The sequence below is a fragment of the Amblyraja radiata genome, chromosome 8 (genome assembly GCF_010909765.2).
Source record: "Amblyraja radiata isolate CabotCenter1 chromosome 8, sAmbRad1.1.pri, whole genome shotgun sequence".
NCBI lineage: Eukaryota > Metazoa > Chordata > Chondrichthyes > Rajiformes > Rajidae > Amblyraja > Amblyraja radiata.
The window spans coordinates 28513707-28525457 of record NC_045963.1 but is presented as its reverse complement, the minus strand read 5'-3'; positions in this window follow the sequence as shown (position 1 = coordinate 28525457).

Sequence of the window (11751 nt, the reverse complement as noted above, 5' to 3'; positions counted from 1 at the left end):
CCACGATCACAGCTTTTTTGTTATGTCCATAGAAAATCAATAGGGAACAAGATGCTAATTTCCGAGTATGAAAATGGCCATAACTTTTTAAATACTTGAGATATGAAAGTGAATTAGGTGTAAAATTAAACTTATTTTTATGCTTTATCTGATGGGATAAATTGCAGACTTGATTTTTAAAATCACAAAATTTTGTAACATTGCTATAGATAGATTATTGATTAGTATGGGTGTCAGGGGTTATGGGTGGCAGACTCCGGGAGAGGGAGGCTAGCCACAGTGAGCACCCAATAAGCCCCACAGCGGTACCCCTTGTGGGGCTGCATAGTGTCTCCTCCTCGTCAGAGGAGAACACGGAGGATCTGTTCTGGGTAGACTCTGAACGGTTCACAGAACCACATACCCCCAGTAGCCCTGGGGTGAAATAAGGCATGCTGGATATGGTGAACCAATTCTTCCAGCCAGACCTAACCGGGGAAGACCTGGAGCCCAAAATTGCAGCCAGTGTGGACTATTTGTCTAGTAACAAACTACAGACACAGGCTATGTCTGACGCCATTGCACGGCATTTACCCCCAGGTAACTGCAAGGCATTGCAAGTGCCTAGTGTTAACCAGTGTATCTGGAGACATATGGGGACAGGTATCCGCAATACTGATCTCAAAATCCAAAACGTGCTCAAGGTATTAACGGCGGGAAGTCAATAACGGCAGCAGACGGGGTGGAACGACGTTCACCCGTAGCGACAATTTTAACCTGGACCTGCAGGTAAGAGCTGCGGTCTTTTTATGTTTTTACCATGCTGATTGCAGGTGGAGAAACCAACGGGCTGCGACAAAGCTGGTGGGCTAGATGGGATCAGCTGTGCCCGATGTCGCCTCCACACTGGCCATATCCACTCCACGGAAGGGCAGTAAGGACAAAGCTGGAGAAGTAGGACCGCGGAGCAGCGGGCAGCCAGCAGCAGCCAGCGGCACTCGGATCACCGATAGTGGGATCAGCTGTGCCCGATGTCGCCTCCGCACCGGCCAGATCCACGCGGCCGGGCGGTAAGGCTAGACACAAAACAAACAAGGTCGTGGACTCAGAGGAGTCCGACTTTGAACAACCGCGGGCGGCCAGCGCCCGAGAGCGCTAGAGCCGGATGGAGCGGTGTATGGAGCTTTGCTCCAACGTGACAGACTCGGGGAGATGGAGTCGGGTCACTGTGGGCCCTATGATAAACCCACAGCAGTACCTCTTGAAGGGCTGCACAGTGCTTCTACCTCATCAGAGGGGAGCACTGCGGGTCAGTTCTGGGCTGACCTGGAAGAGGGGTCCGCAGAAGGAAAGACAAGTGTGCAGGGGGTGCAGGAACAAGAGAACCTGCGGGGACCTCCAACGCCAACCAAACCGAAAACCCAGACCCAGCGCGACAACAGCAGCGAAGAACCTACAAAAAGTAAACCTGCCACTGGTAACTATGGAGGTAGGTGGGTCTGGTTCCCTACAATATACAGGGAGCACGGAGATTGGGTGGAGATTACACTCTTTTCTGAATGCATGGAGCATGATAACAACCGATACTTACATCTAAAGCAGTATCCAGGGATATACAATAGAGTTTATACACAAGTACAGCCCTCCAGTTCAACATATACTGAACTGAATGTTCGTGCCTTCTGATAAAGGAAAATCAAAAGCGCAAGCTGAACTGAAGCGGCTTTACATAAAAGGTGTAATTGAGAAAACTCAACACGAACCATTAGAATTCGTGTCCAATATATTTATCAAAAACAAAAAAGATGATGGTTATCGCATCATCATAGATCTGACAAAATAGATACCTTTGTTACTGCTTAACAATTAATTCCCAAAGGTTACTTCAATGGCCAGCATCGATTTAAAAGATGCTTACTATTCAGTGCCTATACGAGGTGACCACAGATGTTACTTAAAATTCAGCTGGATGGGACAACTCTGACAGTATAAAGCACTGCCAAATGGGTTCTCATCAGCCCCAGGCTGTTTCACAAAAAATTTTGAAACCAGCCCTAGCGTTTCTACGGAAACGTACACACATGGTCATGGCATATTTAGATGACATACTCATTGTGGGCAAAACTTTGGAATTGGCCAAACAAACTGTCACAGCCACAAAAAAGCTATTTGGAAAACTGGGATTCATTTTCATCCAGTTAAATCTAAACTAACGCCTTCCACTACTATGGACTATCTGGGGTTTCACCATTGACTCAGTTCACATGTCGGTGACTCTGCCTAAGGGAAAGGCTAGAGATTTAATAGAGGCTTGCAATAACCTCACTGACATCAGCAAACCATCCATCAGATTGGTAGCAAAAGTAATTGGTATAATGATGGCTGCCTTTCCAGCCACACAATTTGGACCTCTACATTACCAAAACTTACAGAGAGCAAAATACAAGCACTCTAAATTATGCAGGTCACTTTGACCGATCTGTGAAACTACCAATCAAGCTAAAATGGAACTAAAATGGTGGATAGATAACATCTGGCTTTGTTCCAATCCAATCATTGTCAGTAACCCTTCCATGGTACTGCAAACTGATGCCAGTGCACTTGGGTGGGGAGCCACCAATACCAATACCACCGTGGTAGCATACATTGACCACAGGGTGGAAACAAATCGACATCATGTGACAATCTGGCTATACAATTTGGCAATGGTGTATCCAGAGAGATATTTGGATATCAGCCACTTACCTACCAGTGGCAGACACCAGGTCAGGCAAATTTAATGGAAACACCAAATGGATGTTGAATAAAATAGTATTTGCTGATATCACAGCAAATATGGAACACCAGATATCGATTTATTTGCATCCAGACTTAACCACCAGTTATCAAATTATGTTTCATGGGAACCAGACCCTGGGGCAGCGGCGACAGATGCATTTTCGCTGCATTGGGGGGGGGGGGGGGGGGGGGGGGGGGGGGAGGAATTGTTTATTTACGCATTCCCTCCTTTTCCTGCCTCATCAGTCGGGTATTAAGGAAATACAACAAGACTCTGCATCTGGTATTGGTAGTACCCGATTGGCCTACACAACCATGGTTCCCAGTGGTATCAAACATGGTATCAGAGACATGAACATCCCGTCTGTTCTGGAATATCTGGCAGGCCTCCACTATGATGAGGGGCTCAGTTACAGTGCCATCAACTGTGCCAGAAGTGCCCTATCGACTTACCTATGGCAGGGGACAGAGCATTACACAGTTGGGACTCACCCACTGGTACAAAACATATGAGGGGAATTTTTAATACTATCCCCAAGAACCAGATACTCCCAAATATGGGATGTAAGAATAATCCTGAAGATGCTCAGGAATTGGTATCCAGCAACAGTTCTGTCCCTACACAGACTGACATTAAAACAGTCATGCTAATGGTATTGGTCACGGCACAGAGGATACAGTCATTGCAAAAACTAGACTGGACAACATGACTTCCTCAACAGAAAATATTACGTTTCATATTTATGAGTTAGTAAGCAGAACAGAAAGAGATCAGCAGGCCTCAATATACAATTAGGTCATACCCAACAGATGACCGTCTGTGTATAGTAAGACATCTGTCGTTATACATGGAGAAAACGAATATCCTAAGAGGCAATGAAAAGGCACATTTTGGTCAGCCACTAGCAACCACACCAAGATGGCCGAAACAGGTGCTAACACAGGCTGGGGTGGATACTAATATTTTAAAATCTCTTTCCACCAGGGCTGCAGCTACATCGGCAGCAATACAGTTGGATGTACCAATGGACCAAATCCTCAAGGCAGCAGGATGGTCTGGAGGGGAAAACATTCCAATTATTTTATAATAAACCAGTAATGAAACCTGGAACGTTTGCAGAAACAATTTTAAGTTCTGTAAATTAATTTAAACCCATGAAAAGGGGTTATAAATTTGTGTTAATAAATTTTATGATTTCAATGTTGAATTCATGTCCAAATTATGTTAACACAATTCCTCCCACAGTCAAGGCAGACGTGATGCATGGACTCGTTTCCACGGCATGAAATCACAGAGCTTTAAAATCTTCACGTAGTCACTCACGTGACTCCGAAATAAAATAGTAAGCTTAAACGAGAACTTACCAGTTTGAAGTTTGATCTGTATTTTATGAGGAGTTACGATGAGGGATTACGTGCCCTCCGCTCCCACCCTGATCATATATTTAACTGGTATCTCTTCTCTAATCTTACTATGTTTAGTCGTTACAGTTATCTGTGATTTCACACCGCTGCTTTGAAGAATGACACGCATGCGTCCTGGCGGGGTTCTTCCCGTAATCCCTCATAAAATACAGATCAAACTTCAAACTGGTAAGTTCTCGTTTAATCTTACTATTGAATGGCAGAGTAGATTTGATGGGCCAATTGGTCTAATTCTGCTCCTATCACATGAACATATGAACATTATTCCCAGTTGCCAAATAAACTCCCCTTCCCATTCCCACACTGACTATTCTGTCCTTGGCCTCCTCCATTGTCAGTGAGGCCAAACGTAAATTGGAGGAACAGCACCTCATATTTTGCTTTTTTGCAATATTGATTTCTCTAACTTTGCATCCCCTCTCTCTCCGTCCCTCCCCCACCCTAGTCATACTAGTTTCGCTGTCGTCCTGTTGCATTTCACTGTCTGCATAACTCATTATCACGTGGCCCACAGCCAACAATGGACCATTGTGTGCTCCACCTTTCAAGATTCAAGAGACATTTATTGTCACATGCACCAACTGGTACAGTGAAATTTGGATCACCATACAGCCATACGAATAAATAAGAACACAACACACAAAAGACTTTAACATAAACATCCCCACACAGCAGAATCAAAGTTTCCCACAGTGAGGGAAGGCACCAAAGTTCAGTCATCCTCCTCTTTCCTTGATCATGTTACATTTTGCATACTATTCATTTGTTCTATATCTCTCTATATCACCGTCTATATTTTTCGTTTCCCGGTTCCCTGACTCTTAGTCTGAAGACCCAAAATGTCACCTGTTCCTAAGAGTCAACAGAGCGCAGCGGATCATCGGGACAGAGCTACCAGCCTTGGAGGGCATCTACCACACGCGGTGCCTCAGGTAGGCCCTCAGCATCCATAAGGACTCATCACACCCCTGCCACGGTCTGTTTCAACTACTTCCCTCCGGCAGACGTTACAAGGCCTTCTACGCCCGAACCTCCAGACTCAGGAACAGTTTTATCCCAAGAGCTATAGCGGCTCTGAACCGGCCCTAATGAGTGCTCCCCCATCCCACCCCCTTTGGACAGTCTCCCTCAGATGGTCACGTCAATCAATTCAGCTTGTTTATTTATGTATTGTATTTATTTACCTTTCTTGTACATCAGTGGAGCTGCACACTAAATCTCGTTGCACTGACGTGCAATGACAATAAAAGATATATTATTATTATTATTATTATTATTATCCAGAGATGCTGTCTGACCCGCTGAGATTCTGTGCCCTCCGTACTGTAGAACTGCAGCAATACATTAGAATGGATCCCAGCTAATGGTGGTCAAGGTAAAAGTAAAAGTCTGATGTTAAAAGAAATCACACTCTGCGGTTAACAAAAAATGGTGTTACAACTTGTACGTTTTTCTCTGCCCAATGAAACATTTTAACAACAGACGCAGTAAAGAACAGCTAGATTTGAAGAGTTACATCTTATTGATTGTTTTATTTTGCTTGCCCCCGTGGCCTGTGTTTCAACGCAGTGCTTTATCGATGTGGTCGCAATTGACGGATATCCATGCCTCACCCCCTAGTTCAGCTGCATTTCATGTGGTTAAACATTGTTTTTAACTCCAGACAAATTGCTTGAGCATAAAATCGTGGCTGATATTTTTTACTGCAGCAACCACGGCCTGAATTACTGAAGATATTTTTGTTTGTAGATGGGTGGGATAACATAGAACTAAGGTGAACGGGTGATCGATGGTCGGCGTGGACTAGGTGGGTCAAAGGGCTTTTTTTCTATGCTGTGTCTCAACACTAAAACAAATTTCTAAGATGAGGTAAAATGAAGGCTGGCAGGAAAGAATGAAGAATGGTGATACAGAAAACAACCCTGGAGGAACAGCAGGTGCAGCAGCATCTGTGTAGGCAATATGGATAATCGACATTTCAGCTCCAGTCGATCCAGACAGAGGCAATGGCTGGAGGCCCTGTAGCAGACTGGACCTCGTCTGGATCGGGCACCACTCCAGGAGAGAGACTGAGAGAGGGCTGGTAGAAGAGAGCAAGAGAGATGGTGAGGAAGGGGTAGGCAGGTGATAGGGAAAAGCAGGTGGTGGTCAGATGGAGCAGGTGGGATGAGGGGAGGGTTGAATTAGAGAGAGAATCTGCAGGGAGATGAGTGAAAACACGAGAGGCTGCTGATGCTGGAACCTGAGGTGGAGAAGGTGATAAGTGATACACGCTAGGGACAATTTACAATTAAAAGCATGGAAACAGGCTCATTGGCCCACTGTGTCTGTGCCGACCAGTGATCACTAGCACTAGCACTGTCCTCCACACTAGGGACAATTTACAATCTTACCAAAGCCTATAAACCTACAAACCTCCACCTCTGTGGAAACATAGACATAGAAACATAGAAAATAGGTGCAGGAGTAGGCCATTCAGACCTTCGAGCCTGCAGTGCCATTCAATATGATCATGGCTGATCATCCAACTCAGTATCCTGTACCTGCCTTCTCTCCATACCCCCTGATCCCTTTAGCCACAAGGGCCACATCTAACTCCCTCTTAAATATAGCCAATGAACTGGCCTCAACTACTTTCTGTGGCAGAGAATTCCACAGATTCACCACTCTCTGTGTGAAAAATGTTTTTCTCATCTCGGTCCTAAAAGATTTCCCCCTTATCCTATGGAGTGTGGGAGGAAACTGGAGCACCCGGAGAAAACCCCCGCGCTCACAGGTTACTCTGTACAGACAGCATCTGTAGTCAGGATGGAACCCTGTGTTGTCAAGCAGCAACTCTACTGCTGCGCCACCGTGCCGTTCGATTGTGTTTGAAATGATGATAGGCAAACTTTCAGAATATGCCTTCCTATCAATCTGATTGAATGGTCATCATAGCATCACAAGAATGCTCACCAGCATCCGCCATCTTCTTATAGTTTTCAGAGTCGTTCATGTTCTGCAACATTTTTCCCACCATTGTGCGGTATTTGTTGACCCGCTCCCTGAACGTGGGCAAGACGTACGGGAGGTCAAGTGCAGAATTTGAAACAAGAGTTTCCGTCGACATTGTGCCCTGATTCCTGCCCCTCGTCTTAATTTAAAAAAAGAAAACTCGATGAATCTGTAATATTTCAGGAAGATCCTCTGCTCAGCGTTGGACTGGATGCAATGTAGGGAAATGTGACCTAGTACTCCTGAGATCGGGGGGCGCCCATGGTCAGGTGTGGGGTTACCTGGACACACCTGGGCATGTATGGTGCTCCAACCTCTGCCATTTCCCCAGCAACCCCGACATGTACTGCCCAATCACAAGGCGACTCGGCTGGGCGATTGTCACATCAGCACTAGGCATGACATCGGTGCCATTGTGACGTCTAGTCAATACATGAGGAATTGAAGGCCAAGGCTTCTCGTGAACAGTGGGTGCTCATCATCCTATTACCGTCAGAAAGACTTGCGGCCTTGGATAGAGTGGATGTGGAGAAGATGTTTCCACTAGTGGGAGAGTCTAGGACCAGAGGGCACAGCCTCGGAATAAAAAGATGTTCCTTTAGGAAGAAGATGAGGAGGAATTTCTTTAGTCAGAGGGTGGTGAATCTGTGGAGTTGGTTGCCACAGAAGGCTGTGGGGGCCAAGTCATTGGATATTTTAAAGTAAGAGATAGATAGATTATTGATTAGTATGGGTGTCAGCGGCTATGGATAGAAGGCAGGAGAATGGGGTTAAGAGAGGAACATAGATCAGCCATGATTGAATGGCAGAGTGGATTTGATGGGCCAATTGGTCTAATTCTGCTCCTATCACATGAACATATGAACATTATTCCCGGTTGCCAAATAAACTCCCCTTCCCATTCCCACACTGACTATTCTGTCCTTGGCCTCCTCCATTGTCAGTGAGGCCAAACGTAAATTGGAGGAACAGCACCTCATATTTTGCTTTTTTGCAATATTGATTTCTCTAACTTTGCATCCCCTCTCTCTCCGTCCCTCCCCCACCCTAGTCATACTAGTTTCGCTGTCGTCCTGTTGCGTTTCACTGTCTGCATAACTCATTATCACGTGGCCCACAGCCAACAATGGACCATTGTGTGCTCCACCTTTCAAGATTCAAGAGGCATTTATTGTCACATGCACCAACTGGTACAGTGAAATTTGGATCACCATACAGCCATACGAATAAATAAGAACACAACACACAAAATACTTTAACATAAACATCCCCACACAGCAGAATCAAAGTTTCCCACAGTGAGGGAAGGCACCAAAGTTCAGTCATCCTCCTCTTTCCTTGATCATGTTACATTTTGCATACTATTCATTTGTTCTATATCTCTCTATATCACCGTCTATATTTGTCGTTTCCATCGGTTCCCTGACTCTTAGTCTGAAGACCCAAAATGTCACCTGTTCCTTTTATCCAGAGATGCTGTCTGACCCGCTGAGATTCTGTGCCCTCCGTACTGTAGAACTACAGCAATACATTAGAATGGATCCCAGCTAATGGTGGTCAAGGTAAAAGAAAAAGTCTGATGTTAAAAGAAATCACTCTCTGCGGTTTACAAAAAATGGTGTTACAACTTGTACGTTTTTCTCTGCCCAATGAAACATTTTAACAACAGACGCAGTAAAGAACAGCTAGATTTGGAGAGTTACATCTTATTGATTGTTTTATTTTGCTTGCCCCCGTGGCCTGTGTTTCAACGCAGTGCTTTATCGATGTGGTCGCAATTGACGGATATCCATGCCTCACCCCCTAGTTCAGCTGCATTTCATGTGGTTAAACATTGGTTTTAACTCCAGACAAATTGCTTGAGCATAAAATCGTGGCTGATATTTTTTACTGCAGCAGCCACGGCCTGAATTACTGTAGAATTTTTTGTTTGTAGATGGGTTATTTAACCATCTGATGTATAACAGCGCCAGTGAGCCTGCAGAATTTATCGCCAGTGCCCCAAAGGTCTGCAACTTCTAGTGTATAATGTTGTGTGTGTGCATCATTATTCTGCTTTGCTCTAGCTACAGATCCACCATCGATTTTACAGCAAATATGGTCCAGTGCTTCCTTTAACCTAAACAAAATTCCGACAAAATTCCAAGAGGGCACTTGAAATCCTGCCCGGGTGAAGCAGCCAATCCTGACCTCATCAGGACTTCATAGGTTCATAAGTTCTCGGAGCAGAATTAGGCCATTTGGCCCATCAACTCTATCATTCAATCATTGAAACATAGAAAGTAGGTGCAGGAGTAGGCCATTTCGGCCCTTTGAGCCAGAACCACCATTCAATATGATCATGGCTGATCATCCAAAATCAGTACCCTGTTCCAGCTTTTTCCCCACATCCCTTGATTCCCTTAGCCCTTAGAGCTAAATCTAACTCTCTCTTGAAAACATGGCTGATCTATCCTTCCCTCTCAACCCCATTCTCCTGCCTTCTCCCCACAGCCCCTGACACCATTACAAATCAATATCTATCTTTCTCCACCTTCAAAAATATTAATTGGCATGGCCTCCACAGCTGTCTGTGGCAATGAATTCCACAGATTCACCACCCTCAGACTAAATAAATTCCTCCTCATCTCCTTTCCAAAGGTACATCCTTTTATTCTGAGGCTATAGCCTCTGGTCCTGGATTCTCCCACATCCACTTAATCCAGGACTTCTGCGGCCGATCCCTGGGTCGAATTTGCTGCCTGCGGCCACGGCTCTAGATATGTGGCTCGATCGGAGCCAGCAGATCTATCGCCGATGTCCAAGCTGACTTTTCGGCCTAATATATCGTCCCGCCAGCGGCCTAGGCAGATCGCTCCAGTACCGTTCGAGTCCTCTCTGAGGCCTGCGTTGGATGCCGGGGGCAGTGGGCTTGGAAGGGGTAAAATTAGTGGGTCAGAGGTGTATTGTATCATTATTATGTGACCTCCGTTGGTCCGGCAAAACGGATAATCCGGCAAGGATCTGGAACGAAGGGTACCGGAAAATCGGTGGTGGACCTACTCACTTTGTGTTCTTTTGTTGGGATATGTAAATATAGGCTGCTCCTGAAAGTATATACTTTATCAAAATGACCATGATAATGACATTTTACCTAGTAATTCAACTTTTTAATAGATCACTCGATTCTGACTATAATTAAACATTTCCATTGAATGAATAGTAACCTGAAACATTAATTAATACCCATTGCTACATTTTACTGCCTAATCTGATGTGTATTTCCAGCATTTTCTGTTTTTATTGCATTTAATTAGAACTGTGTCAACCCCACTATAAATATGGGCATAATTATTTTAGACTAAGAAGTACAAAGTCAAACTAAACTTCGGTATTTAGTATTTACTTTTGCCTAAAGGTGTCGGTCTTTTGGGTCCAAACTTGGAGTTCAAACTACCATTCTAAACATTTAAAATAAACCAAAACAGTCCATCAAAAATGACTGTTGTTGTCAAATTAGCCTCCTTCACAAGGCCTTGATAAAATGAAGCCACAAGGAACTGTAGACAACATGGAACTGCAGGTGCTGGTTTATATCAAAGATAGACACAAAATCTTGGAGTAACTCAACATGTCAAGCAGCAACTCTGGAAAACATAGAGAGGTGACGTTTTGGGTCGGGAATCTTCTTAAACGAAGAAGGATTCAGACCTGAACGTCACGTATTCCTTGCCTGGCCCGTTGAGTTACCGAACCGAAATACATTATAAAGAGGTCTGTCATAACAAGTGTTTACTATATATTTAAAAAATATATATATAGATTAGTTTACTTAAAATGAATAAAGGTATAAGATGTGATAGGAAAGACAGGCATGAGGATGTGATAGTCTGAGCCTTTTTCATATGAGTTTGTACTGCAGATAACCATTTGGAAAATTGGCTCCTGTCCAATTTACTTCAAATATTGGTCTGCACTGTCAACTTTATCAATGTTGGGGCGGCACGGTGACACAGCGGTAGAGTTGCTGACTTACAGTGCAGGAGACCCAAGTTTGATCCTGACTATGGGTGCTGTCTGTACGGAGTTAGTACGTTCTTGCTGTGACTGCGTATGTTTTTCTTCAGTTTCCTTCCACATTCGAAAGACGTGCAGGTTTGTAGTTTAATTCTTGGTTCTTGGTTCTTGGTTTCTTGGTCCTCCAAAATATTCCAAATGGAATTTAAACTGGAGGTGGTGGAGGGAGGACTAAAGCCAGAAAGGGTTATTGGGAAGAAAGAGCTACTTTAAATTTAGTTGCATCTGGTTGGGTAACTATAGTAGGGTGGAGATTATTCCATACTTGAATTGTGCGGGGGAAGAACGAATTGCTGTACACATCTGTATTTGTAGCTGGGATCCCAAATTGGATTGAATGCCCTCGTCTGCTCCTAATTGGTTTGGGTTTGGTGTAGGTCTTGTAATCTATGTCGAGCTGACCATTTAACTTTTTGTAAAAATTGGTTTCTGTAAAGTGTAAATTGGCCTTAGTGTGTAGAATAATGTCAGTGTACAGGGTGGTCACTGGTCGGTGCAGACTTGATGGGCTGAAGGGCC